A 12,980-nucleotide genomic window follows, 5' to 3' on the forward strand; every position below is an offset into this window, starting at 1 on the left:
TATGTTGTGGTCAACAGTGTCAAATGCAGCACTGAGATCTAATAATACTAACACTGAAGTTCTGCCACTGTCTGTGTTTAAGTGGATGTCATTGAAGACCTTTACAAGAGCAGTCTCAGTGCTGTGGTTTGGACGAAATCCTGACTGGAACACATCCAAACAGTTATTTAAATGCAAGAAGTTACTCAACTGTTGAAATACTACTTTTTCAATGATTTTACCTAGAAATGGCAGGTTTGATATTGGCCTGTAATTGTTCATTACTGAGGCATCTAGATTATTCTTTTTTAAGAGCGGTTTAATGACTGCAGTTTTCAGGGCCTCTGGAAAAATACCTGAGTGAAGAGATGTGTTTACTATATGAAGTAGATCTGAGGCCATGCAAGGAAAAACATCTTTGAAAAATCCTGTTGGAATAATATCAAGGCAGCAGGAGGAGGATTTCAGAAGTTGAATAATGTCCTCTAAGTTTTTACCATTAATCTGATGGAATTGTGTCATGGTGTTTGAATTGATATTAGGTGGACATAGGGACAAAACATTTGCTGTACCTGATGTAGAGGCACTGACTGCTTGTCTAATTTTCTGAATTTTGTCAGTGAAGAAGGAGGCAAAATCATTGCACGCCCTGGTGGATAGAAATTCAGAGGCTACTGACACTGGGGGGTTAGTTAGTCTGTCGACGGTAGCAAACAAGGCACGTGCGTTGTTTTTGTTTTTGGTAATGATGTCAGAGAAGAAAGACTGTCGTGCGTTTTTCAATTCCAAATTATAAAGGCCAAGTCTCTCTTTATAGATTTCAAAGTGAACCTGGAGATTTGTTTTTCGCCACCTACGTTCAGCTTTTCGACACTCTCTTTTTTCTGTTCTCACGGTCATGGCCTTTCTCCATGGAGATATTTTCTTGCTAATCACTTCCTTTACCTTAGTTGGAGCAATGGTATCTATAACATTTTTAATTTTTGAATTAAAATGATCTACTAGCTCATTTACTGAGATGTTAGCAGGGGCAAGTGTGGATGAGAAATTATGAGTAAACATTTCCCTAGTATTTTCAGTTAAATATCGCTTTGTGGTTACCTCTTTCTGAACATTTTTGTGAACAGAAATAGAGCTCTCAAAGAAAACACAGGAATGATCAGAGAGTGCAACATCAGTCACCACAACCTTTGAGATATTCAGACCCTTTGAGATAATTAAGTCCAGAGTGTGCCCCTTGTTGTGCGTGGGCTCCGCCACATGCTGAGTCAGTCCATAGTTATCAAGAACACAAAACAGTTCTTTAGCCCCTCTGTCCTGGGGGTTGTCAACATGGATGTTAAAATCACCAACAATGACTAAACGGTCAAAGTCAATACACACTATAGACAGCAGTTCAGTAAAATCATCAAAAAAGCTTGCACAGTATTTGGGTGGTCTATAGATATTTAGGAACAGAGCTCGAGAGGAGCATTTCAGCTGAAGGGCCACATATTCAAAAGAAGCAAAGTCCCCATAAGATGTCTTCCTGCATTGAATGGAATCATTGAACAAAATAGCAACTCCACCCCCTTTCTTATGCATTCTTTCCTGACTCATAAAACTAAAGTTGGGAGGGGTTGATTCGATAAGAACAGCTGCACTGTTATTTTGTTCAATCCAAGTTTCCGTTAAAAACATAAAATCGAGATTGTGCTCAGTGATAAAATCATTGATTAAAAATGTTTTTCCTGCCAAAGACCTGACATTTAATAAAGCTAGTTTAAGTTTGTTAAATACACTATCAGTAAAACATTTTGTGACAAGCTGTGGCTGACATGGAATCACTGCTAAATTTGATAACCTCACACAAACGTTTGAGCACTTCCTGTTTCTAAGCTGATTTACCGCTCTTAATCTATTACCTATCAACACAGATATCGGCAAAGCTACTGGCAGGCAGGGCCCCGGCATGTGCTGGAAAGAGTTGAGAGTGCCATATGCCCTTGAGCCTGGACCCAGCACATATCAGTAAAAGTTTGTTGCGTTTTGTACACACACATCCTTATCAGGCTTCGGAGACTGCAGATGCTTTCTTGAAGGGATGGGAGGTGGTTGACATAGGCACAGTGATGAAGACGGGGGAGATGGTGCGCGTCTCTGCTTCGGTGATTTTGGTGGGCGTCGTTGAGGGGCGGGGGTAAAGGACATGCTGCCAACCCTGCATCTCGCCTTCATGCGGTCATCGAACTCCAGGGGGGAGGGCGAGGGTGAAAGGGTGAGCGGAGAGTAGAGAGAGCTGGGAGATGAATGAAGAGTATCCTCCAAGGCGTTGACAGGGGGGGTGACGGGCAGTGGAGACTCCTCCATTTGTGTCATAGGTCTCCCATAATCAGAACATTCCTCAGGCGGGTGCAGTGATACCTCTTCAGGGTTTTCTGCGCAATGTGTTGTGTCTTTCTCCTGTTTTGATTCCTCTTGCCGCTTGTCCTTGGCAGAGGGAACAGATTGCTGACGCAGGCAGTTGAATATGTTGGAGATAAACAATTTCACTCCTGACTTGTTCAGGCAAACTCCATCTGCCTTAAAAAGATGTCTGCGATCCCAGAAAAAGTTAAAATTGTCAATAAAATGGACAGAATTGTCAGTGCAGGCAGCTGAAAGCCACATGTTCAATGCAAACAGTCTGCTGAATCTCTCCACTCCTCTTCTGACTGGCGGTAGAGGGCCACTGATGAATACCTCCGCATTTAGAGAGCTGACAGTTTCCAACAGACATTTAAAGTCTTCTTTCAGCGCTTCTGACTGTTGTTTCACAACATCATTTGTTCCAATATGTAGTACCACATTCTTCACAGTCGGATGTTCAGCCCCAATATGCAGGATCTTCTCAGCCAAGTCGGAGACCATATCCTTGGGAAAACAGAGTACTTTGGTGTTGTTCTTACTACACAGACCTTTTACATCTCTTACAGCAGAATCACCCACAATCAGAGTTTCAGGCCCAGCCGTTAGCTTTCCCTCTAGCCTTTTACTTTTGGAGTAGCTATTGGTCCTTACCCTGCTGTGTGAAGAGGACGGGTTATCCAGGTCATCAGAAAGAGATCTCCGGTTCTCGGTCAGCGGAGCGTATCTGTTCTGGATTGGCACACTTGGTGGTTTAGGAGGATTGTTTGTAGTTCTCCCTTTAGCAGCTGTCCACGGCTGTTTCCTAGTATGAATAGGGGTTGAAGAGGCACTCTTCCTGGGTGATAACAATGCAGGCCAGCCGGTCGCATCACAGATTTCAGAGCGCTGGGCTCTGCCTGTTATTCGTCCTCCCAAATCCCATGGAAATGATTTACTCTTAGGCTTTGCACCCAGAGAGTTCCAGGGAGGACTACCACTTGTAGATTTATTACCCAGTACACAGCCCTCCTGTTCCTTGGAAACCTTGTAGCTGCTAACTAGCTATGAGTTAGCATACCCTTTTCCATTATCTTGCAACACTGGTAAAGTGGTGTTATTCCCACAACATAGTCCATTCACTTCCACGTTAACTTCCAACCGTTGCATTTTCATTTCCAACACAGCCATCTTCTGTTGAAGTTTGTGGAAGTCATCTGTAGAGAACGGAGGCATTTTGCTACCAACTAGCTTAAGCTAAATGGCATGCAGTAGCCTACCAGGCTTTAGCTGTTGCTAGGCCACGCTACTGTAAGACTGAGGTCGTCGTAAAAATGTTGAAATATGGCTGAAACCCTCCGTCTATTTACGATGAATAACTGTCCCAGTGATAAGTTAATGTCCAGGAGCCGCTGCTCGAAGTTTTCAGAGAATAAGAATAGGAAAATCAGCATAAAAAGTAAGCAGAGGCAAGAGCAAGCAGAAAAGCGTCTGCACTGTACAGGGGAATACTGAACAAGCGTGGGTGAAAACAGTTTTTCCGGTCTCTAAGTTTTCATAATAAAACCGGATATATTCCCCTCACTGTCAAATGATTACACAGTGATATCTGCATTACTAAAAAACATCAGTTTATCCTTGTTAATTACACAATATTATTTGGTTTAAATTGTGTACAATGCTTTTGTGTTTTTAACCTTCGATTCAGAGAAACAAATAGTTTTTTCGGAGTTTAGACACTACAGTTTCCGAAGACACTACACTACCCAGAATCCCCAGCTATCGTTTGGGACTACAACATCCGTCTTGCTTTACAAACCCCGTGATTAGTCATCAAGCCCTGTGATTGGATGTTGGAGTGGCAGTGCGACAAGGTTATGCTGAGCGTCAAACAGCTCTATGAAATGGAATGGAACCACGGCAGACTTTCCAAGACTGGAATTGGATGGGCCCAGCCCCCGGGTCCATATATTATATATATTTATGATCCACGTCATGTATTCAGTTTTGGCGGCATTTCTTACAGTTTGTCAAAAGGTCTTCTGATCAGGGCTCTATAAATAAATATCTACGGCAGATACAGATGGAGCCTCTTATTTTGGACCCCAGCATACAGCTTCCTGCCGACTGCCAGTCAGTTGCCAGCCAGTTGCCTGCCAAAGACCAGTATTCAGAAATGTTAGGCCCTCCCACTATTCTCCAATTTCAGGGTTTAACCAGGAGATGGCGCTATATATTAAATAACTAAGACTTAGTTTTTCACAATAGAAAATGCAGATATTATATAAAAAACTAAAGTTAAAATCTTGTTTTTAATGCCCCAAGAGCAATAACATCTTGTCACAAGCTTTTTGGAAGAAAAAGACTGACTCAAGAGACCTGTAGTTGACTAATTACAGGCCTCAATAAAGTTCTGCCATTGGTTGTGAAAAACAACGGTGGACATAGTGGAAAGTGAAATTGACATTGTCGAATTTAATAAAAATACAAAATAATGTATCTGTGTACGTGTTTTACTATGTGATCTGCACTTATCAAACATCTAATTAAGGCGAGACACGAATTTAGGCACGTTAATAACATTTTAATGAAGTTGAATACAGTATATTCATATTTGTCAGTGATTTCATGTCAATTCGGCGAACATAAATGATTAAATTAGGATTAAAAATCGAGAGCCTGCTGCTGTTCGTTACGGTAACCCAACTAGGACACTTGACACAGTGGCTTTTGGCAAAGCACACAAAGAAAACAAAAAAAACCCGAGAGAGATGAGTTATTGTTATTACAACGTGACTTCACTATTATTTAACAACTATTTTTATTGGGTTCTTTTATTTGGGGTTAAGTACATTGTCAGAATAAGTGAGAAATGGATTTAACTTCTGTTAGACAGCTATCATACTGAATAAATATTTATGCAAAAATGTATGGCATTAATAATGTATATCTAATTACATTTAAAAATGTATGGCATTAATAATGTATATCTAATTACATTAACTGTGAATGTCTTTCATTTGATTTAAAATGAAATAAAATTACATAAAACATTTTCCATAAAAAAGTTGATTCAAGAACAAATCAGTACTTTTCTTATATGACTATTATTGCTAAATTTGAAAGGTCTTTACCAGCTTTGGAATTATATATATATATATATATATATATATATATATATATATAGCACCTTCTGCCATCCCATCTCTACTGACATATGGATCTTAACAAAGATCCGCTATACATTAGTACCAGATATACTGTACACGGACATTTTAGTGAACCAGACCAGCTGTTTCCGCCGGGTCTTCGCTTCCCGGGCATCACGTTGTTTACAAGTGTGTTCAGATGCTAAATGACAAGTGCAAGTGACAATTGTTGTCGTCTTCTCTGTGAACGTTTTTTTCTCCGTTATTTTGCCATTTTCAGATTTAAATTTCGAGCGGAAAGCTAACCAGGAAGTAATAATTACTTAAGCGGAGAACGGAGAAAGTAAACGTTACAGCAGGCATAACAACAGCCCGTGTTTATTTTATTATAATATATATCATTTGTTTTAAAGCTCAATATATAGTTTTATTATAATATATAGTCGTTATTCATTTGTTATAAAGCTCAATAAGGAAGATTGAACTTTAAACTTTCACACACGTTGACCGGCAAAAAACTCTGCCCGGTTCACCGACCCCCCTCTGAGTGAATACCCAAGATATCTTGGTTTGATTTGGAGAAGGCTTTTAAAGTATACTAACTCTAACTCTATTGTATACTAACTCTTCCCGTCAAGAATATGAATAGAACTTAGATAGACCACTTTACATTTCTGCGAATGAATAGCTTAGCTACTTGGCACTAAGAGTACAGATATGTCTACCCTTTCTTTTCAGAGTGTAATATCTGCATTTTCTCTTTTGGTTTGAATAGGAGAAGGGCAATGGTTATCGATGGTGCTTTTAAAGCCTATTGTATACGAACTGTGTGATTTATATTGCTTTTCAAATGCATATAAGCCCCCCATTCAATAGCACTTAGTTAGATCACTTTACAGATCAGGTTGGACCAGCCCTGTCGCTACTCTCTGCATTTCCTACTGCAGATAAAAAAAAAGCTACAAATATGTATTTCTTAACCCTTGTGCCCTCCTCGAATTTTCAACCTTTCGACCCCTTCGTGGCAAAAATGTACACGCCCATAATAACTGCTATTAAATCATCATACATCAACATTTCTTTCTACTTTTTTTTTCATGAATCACTTAAACAACTTATAACGTACTCAAAACTACCAAACATTCAATCATTTTCAGGATTTTAACCCTTTAAATGCCTGTTTAATTAACTGAATTATTTCATTATTTATGACAAAAAACACAAAAAATGAATTTTTTTCAATATAATAATTAGTAGAGGGATGAAACTTTGGTGGTTATTAGAGTCTTGGATGTGTCAAAGATTAGCAATAAAATTGATTCGACTGCATTATTATTTTTTACGTAGTGTCAGATACTACCTCTGGACCCCTTCGTGGCAAAAATGTACACGCCCATAATAACTGCTATTAAATCATCATACATCAATATTTCTTTCTACTTTTTGTTTCATGAATCACATATACAACTTCTAACGTACTCAAAACTACCAAACATTCAATCATTGTCAGGATTTTAACCCTTTAAACGCCTGTTTCATTATTTTAATTATTTCATTTTTTCTTACGAAAAAACACAAAACATAATTATTTTTCAATATAATAATTAGTAGAGGGATGGAACTTTGGTGGTTATTAGAGTCTTGGATGTGTCAAAGATTAGCAACAAAATTAATTTGACTGCATTATTATTTTTTACGTAGTGTCAGATACTACCTCTGGACCCCTTCGTGGCAAAAATGTACACGCCCATAATAACTTCTATTAAATCATCATATATCAATATTTCTTTCTAAAAACTACCAAACATTCAATAATTATCTGGATTTTAACCCTTTAAATGCCTGTTTAATTATTTGAATTATTTAATTTCTCTCAAAAATGCCTCATTGACTTCCATTCAGACCACATTTGTTGATCTCACTGCCATTGCAGTATAAAACCATGCATTTTGTAATGTCAGCATTTCATTTAGAAGAAAAGTAGTGATATTTGATATTTCTACTCTATTCCAACAGATTAAACCATTTTCCCACTGTAGGCCGATGCATGAAATTCTTACATTTTTGCCAGTTATATTATGGAGCCGTGTGACTACCAGGGGGCCCCGAGAGTGGTGTACCCGAGAGTGGTGTATGTATGTATGTATGTATGTATGTATGTATGTATGTATGTGTGTGCGTATGCGTGTGCGTGTGTTTGTGCGTGTGCGTGTGCGTGTGTGTGTGTGTGTGTGTGCGTGTGTGTGTGTGTGTCATTTCCAGCAGCAGACCAGCAGGTCCTGCAGCATGTGACCTGGTGCTCTCAGGTGATAGAATAACCATTTTTTAGGCCTGTGCACAACCAGCACACACCTCTCCTCCCTCTCCGTGTGTGTGTGTGTGAGAATCTGTAAGCATGCACAGATCATTTCATGGGAACAAAAGGCCATCTTTTGAGGGATGTGTTTGATGTGTCTTTGAAGAGCTGCTTGATTACTCAAAAACAAAAAACAACTGTTAGTGTGTTTATGCACCTGGCTACGAAAGATAAACATGCAGTTTGACCAAGGGCTTATTTCATTAGTGAGCAGAGAAGGAGAAAGACCTGGAGCAAAGAGAAGGAACTCAAATGAAGAAGCATGTCAGTGCAGAGGAGACTTCAGAAATAATCTTGTAGCCTTCTTCTGCCAGCGAGCTGCAGGACTCATCTGAAGAAGACACAAGGTTCGAGCTGGGGTCTGACACTGAATGCTTTCTGGAGTCCAGCATTTCTTTGAGTTCCTCTGACCCTTCATCTGAAAGTGGAGAGGACACTGAGGGTCCCGTCCACAGTGAGGGGACAGAGAAGAACGGAGGTCGTTCTCCCAGGAGCTGGGGAAAACCAGGGTGTCCTCACAGATTGTGAGAAGAAAGCCCCCTGTGATGGTGGATGATCACCAAATCAAAAAAAAAAGTCAGGAAAAATGTACAAAAATGCCCGAGGAGGGCACAAGGGTTAATAAACTAAATAGTATTCTGTAGATAAATGTAGATAGTAGATAGTATTCTGTAGATAAATGTAAACGTAAATAAATGTAAACGTTCACCATCCCCCACCCGCCCACTCACTGTTTGTTGCTTTTTGACATGTAAATGGTAACTACCCCCCTCTGAGTGAATACCTGTTGTACCTGTCCGGGGCTAAGCCCATAGGACGATGCTCTGATGTCATCACCCTCGCACATTGGTCATATGTTTACAAAAAACGATGTTAACACTTTCTCGTTCTTAATATATGCTATATTTAGGGTCGATATGTGTTGAATTTACTTTAAAATAGCAGATCACTGTGCATAAGCAGTCAGAGGAAACATAACGTTCTCAGTAAGATTCACGAGCGTCTAACTCTCTCCCCCCTCCCCCTTTTGAACTTTTCGTGAAGATGGCCTTATTCATTTTTAATACAACTGAGATGTTGGGCCGGTTGTAACTTTAAGACTATATATATAAATAATGTTTTATATAACATTATTGCCTCTGCATTGGATTATTATCGGATAAGGTAATAACTTAATAATTAACTATGTCTGAGAGCAGAAGTTTAGGGCAAATAATTTCAAATAATTGCAAGTCTCTTCAGTGCGCATGTCACAAGATGCATTATGGACATTGTGCCTTATTCTCATTCATACTTAATTTATTTCTTCTTCTGTCAGTATGAACACAAAAAACTAACCGGTATTACATTTCATTCTAAAGTTTACGGTCTAAAAAGGTATTTAAAACAGATAATTTGTCGTTGCTTTTGGCATAAGCAGTCAGAGGAAACATAACGTTCTCAGTAAGATTCACGAGCGTCTAACTCTCTCCCCCCTCCCCCGTCGCACAACATTAGACAGAATGGCAAGGGGCTGCTTTTGAACTTTTCGTGAAGATGGCCTTATTCATTTTTAATACAACTGAGATGTTGGGAATCTATTTATAGACAATTTATTGTGGCTCAGGTTAAGATTCCTCAAGTGAGAATCTCTCTAGTGATTACCTTGATGCCAAGGAAGTGCTCAGTGTATGTCTTATGACCATTTAAATAGTTAATGTGTTGTCTTGTGTTGACCTGCAACCGCATATTTACACCTCCATGTTCACATTTCCCTTACCTAGAGCAGGGGGTGTCAAACTCAATTTCATCGCGGGCCACATCAGCATTAAGGTTGCACTCAAAGGGCCGGTTGTAACTTTAAGACTATATATATAAATAATGTTTTATATAACATTATTGCCTCTGCATTGGATTATTATCGGATAAGGTAATAACTTAATAATTAACTATGTCTGAGAGCAGAAGTTTAGGGCAAATAATTTCAAATAATTGCAAGTCTCTTCAGTGCGCATGTCACAAGATGCATTATGGACATTGTGCCTTATTCTCATTCGCCGGTCAACGTGTGTGAAAGTTAAAATCTTCCTTATTGAGCTTTAAAACAAATGAATAACGACTATACATTATAATAAAATAAACACCGGCTGTTGTTATGCCTGCTGTAACGTTAACTTACTCCGTTCTCCGCTTAAGTAATTATGCCGTTACAAGCTTCATAGTTGTATTTATCATCTAAATTTGCCGAAACAAGTTTAATATTCTGAAAGCCAAGACTTTGTTTATTTGAAATCAGTAACTGTAACGGTGTAATGTTTGATAAGTGCATGCAGATCACATAGTAAAACACGTACACAGATACATTATTTTGTATTTTTATTAAATTTGACAATCTCAATTTCACTTTCCACTATGTCCACCGTTGTTTTTCACAACCAATGGCAGAACTTTATTGAGGCCTGCAATTAGTCGACTACAGGTCTCCTGGGTCAGTCTTGTCCTCCAAAAATCCTCTATCGCTTGCATCAGCTCCTGCTTCGAGCCTGGTTTAGCCTCCTTCCGAATGAAGTCTTTCATCAAGTGCCAGACCAACTCGATGGGATTCAAATCCGGAGATTCGGGTGGAGTTTTAACCCAGTTTATTCCCTCAGCCGCAATTGCAGCTGCTGCCGCGCTGTGTTTCGGGTCATTGTCTTGGAAGAAGCGGTGATTCGACCCAAAATGTCCCCTGATGTATGGACTTACAGCTTCCTTGATGATACTGTTTTCGAAGTAAATTCTGTCCATGATTCCTTCAAAGATAACCAAAGGGCCTGGACCGTGGTGCGAAATCATTCCCCAGACATGCAACTTTATCGGATGTTTCGGTTGAGGCTTTGCAACAGAATGGTTCTTTCTGTTGAAACTGAGCCTTGCAAGTGTTCCAGAGCTATTGTGGATTCATCCGTAAAAAGCACATCATGCCACGTTTCCCCAGACTCGATCCACTGGAGGGCTTGTCTCAGCCTTGCTTCTTTATTGTGATCTCTGATCATTGGAGTGAAACGGGTCCTGCCATATTTCCAGCCAAGTTTTCTCCTGGCCTTGCGGATGCTGCTGAGTCCTAGCGAAACCCCAAAGTCCGCCTGAATTTTCCGCTTTACAACATGAGCCGAGAGTTCGTCATCAGCCGTTGTCGCATTCTCGATCGCATTCACGATATTGCTGTAAAAGAAAAATACAAAAGCCATCAGGGAAATGCAGAACTATCACATGTCAGCTGTTTACGATACGTGCTATACTATTAAATAAGGTAGGCTACTTACGGTTTGAGTTTTCTTGGACCTGAGCGGCGGGGTGGTTTCGCCTGGAAGTGATATCGCAGAGTGCTTTGTGAAATTGCTATGCCAAGGCTTGCAAAATGTTCTTGAATTTCTCTTGTTGATTTTCCATTTGCCCGCATGACACGAACCTCCTGGGACTTCTCTCGGTTGATGCGCATCCTGGCTGTTGTAGTGGAATAGTGGATTCCAGATTCCAGAAGCCGGTTACGCAAATTAGTAGCCGACAAAAGTAGGTGCGGCTGTAGCTGTAGACGCGCCAATAGAAATCCAGGTGCACGAACACCATGTACGATTCACAGATAAATAGAGTGCATAACTTGCTTTTGGCACACCGTCTTTTGTGAAGAAGAAGAACGCACAAAATTTATTTGTGAGAGAACTAAGAAGAACGTAATGGATTCCAACAAGTTCTACGAGAGCAAGAGAAGAAAAGTTCTTGCACAGGTGAGCTGACATAAATTGATTGTAAATAACCTATACTCTGCCCTTTGGACCTACTGTATGTGTGATTATTTGTTAATTTCACTTGTGCTTATGTCTAATTGTGTTATATTCTTTATTCCTAATTCCTATAGTCCGCCCCGCAGATGGACACTACAAAAAAGGTGAAGCCGTCTCCTGCGACCAAAAAACCAAGCAAAGTCAGACTGGTTAAAAAGAAAGCGGTACGTACTATTGGCCCTCATTGTCAATCATTAATACTTACACCCAGGGGTTGAATTGGGATTTGATTTGAAATGTGACCACTGGTATTCATATTTTTTTTCTGTTTCCTATCAGGCCATCACACTTAAGGTGCTCCCGGTGGCTGTTTCATGTGCGGCTGGCGGATTGCCTGACGCAGAGATCCGGGCACTGAAAATCCGGTTAACCGCCACGGAGGCACAAGTGTTGGAGCTGACAGAAGAGCGTGCTGCCATGAGGTTGGAGCGCGCTGCCATGAGGTTGGCACAGCAGACTGCAGAGTCGGAGCGCGCTGCCATGACGGTGGCACAGCACACTGCAGAGTCGGAGCGCGCTGCCATGACGGTGGCACAGCACACTGCAGAGTCGGAGCGCGCTGCCATGACGGTGGCACAGCACACTGCAGAGTCGGAGCGGGTTGCCATGACGTTGGCACAGGTTGCCATGAGGTTGGAACTGCAGCAGCACCTGGACACACAGGTCCAATCCAGGCGACGGCTGTTTGAGTTACCTGTGGGAGACGCAGACCCACAGCCTCTACAGGCAGAGGTGCCAATTCCAGCGGTCACTGGAAGCGGTCACTTCCGGTCGGAAGCAATACCACGACCGTCGCACACACCTGATGCGCCCACCCTCCTCAGAGCAGTTTCCGCGGCTCGCGAGGACAAGTTCTTCGAGGACTGCTTTCGCAGTGGACAGCATCGCCCAGAGAAATTTGCGGGTGATATGTTCATGGCCATGTTGCCATTTCACTCATATGAGACCATGGCAAAAGTCACCAACTGGAGTGGGAGCAAAGGGAAAATGCCTCTTCCCCTCAATGTGAGGCAGACACTTGAGTCCAGTGTCTCCCGTCGGTTCCCAGGCCTGACCACGGACCAGTGGTATAAAATTAGGAACCGGGTAAACGAGAGACTGAGGAGCCCAAGAAAAACGGATCCAGAAACACCTCGCCCTGGTTACAACCACAGATAGATTCAACTGTAGATAGGCCAAAAATAGGCATACTGTAGATAGGCCGCAGATAGGCATAGTTTGTTCAATATAGGACCATAAGATTAGGATTTATTGTAGATTATTTAGTTAAATAAAAGCATGGTGATGTTTTATAATATAAGATTAGGATTTATTGTAGATTGATTTGTT

Source organism: Trematomus bernacchii, unplaced genomic scaffold (genome assembly GCF_902827165.1).
Source record: "Trematomus bernacchii unplaced genomic scaffold, fTreBer1.1, whole genome shotgun sequence".
In the NCBI taxonomy this organism is placed as follows: Eukaryota; Metazoa; Chordata; class Actinopteri; order Perciformes; family Nototheniidae; genus Trematomus; species Trematomus bernacchii.